The sequence below is a fragment of the Otolemur garnettii genome, unplaced genomic scaffold (genome assembly GCF_000181295.1).
Source record: "Otolemur garnettii isolate 467f Iridium unplaced genomic scaffold, OtoGar3 scaffold00068, whole genome shotgun sequence".
NCBI classification, from domain to species: domain Eukaryota; kingdom Metazoa; phylum Chordata; class Mammalia; order Primates; family Galagidae; genus Otolemur; species Otolemur garnettii.
This window is the reverse complement of record NW_003852463.1, coordinates 5529501-5530586: the sequence shown is the minus strand read 5'-3', so window position 1 is coordinate 5530586 and position 1086 is coordinate 5529501. Positions and strand designations below refer to the sequence as shown.

Sequence of the window (1086 nt, the reverse complement as noted above, 5' to 3'; positions counted from 1 at the left end):
GAGCTGTGATGCCACAGCACTCTACCCAGGGGGACAGCTGGAGGCTCTTGTCTCAAAAAAAAAAAAAAAAAAAAGAACAGTTCTCTACCTAACTACAAGGCCTGTTTGTAAGATAGCCAGACAAAGTGTTTTGTGGAAAAATAATGCAGACAATTTATCCACTTGGAAATTGAAAGGGTAGTTTAGTTTTGACATAGTATTTGCAAATGCCTGTTTAGTGTTGGCACATGCTCTTAGATGTTTTTCAAATGCTAACTGCTTGAATTCTCATGGTGTCTTTCTCAGGTAGGTACTATTCTTAGCTTCTTTTTATAAATGTGGATGGTGGAGGCACTGAGAGGTTTTAAGCATGCAAGTTCACCTACCTAGTGAGTGGTGGAACTGGAGTTCCTATCCAGGCGGTCTGGCTCTAGAGTCCTTACTCTTAATTCCTGCATTGAGCTGGTATTGTGTAGATGAATGAGATAATATATATTAAGAGCTTGTAGAAAGGATCAACAAATTTAAATGGGCTTTAATAACATGTTTTAGTGGAGCCAGCAGTCTGAACTAGAGTATAAATTCTGTACCCTGATAATTTAAATTAAATTCCAGCACTGTCTCGGGTAGTGAGAATACAGGTGCCTCTTTTGCTTATGCTCTTCTAAACATTTTATTTTTTTATTTTTGTGACAGAGTCTCAAACTGTTACCCTGGGTAGAGTGCTGTGGTGTCATACCTCATAGCAACCTCAAACTCTTGGGCATAAGCGATTCTCTAGCCTTAGCCTCCCAAGTAGCTGGGACTACAGGTGCCTACCAGAACGCCTGGCTATTTTTTTGTTGAGTTGTCATTGTTGTTTTTAGCTGGCCTGGTGGGTTGAAGCCTGTCAGCCTCGGTGTATGTATTTGGTGCCCTACCCACTGAGCTACAGGTACCGCCTGCTCATCTAAATTTAAAAAATTTTCTTTTCTTTTTTTTTTGAGACAGAGCCTCAAGCTGTCCCCCTGGGTAGAGTGCTGTGGCGTCACAGCTCACAACAACCTCCAACTCCTGGGCTCAAGCGAGTCTCTTGCCTCAGCCTCCCAAGTAGCTGGGACCACAGGC

The 1086-nt window shown here is 42.4% G+C and overlaps 1 protein-coding gene across 1 annotated transcript in view; it reads left to right on the top strand.

Annotated features, from left to right (window-relative positions):
- The window catches only part of PCYOX1 (prenylcysteine oxidase 1), an 18607-nt gene that overhangs the window by 3040 nt on the left and 14481 nt on the right, over positions 1 to 1086 (top strand). The gene's annotated exons all lie outside the window — the stretch shown is intronic.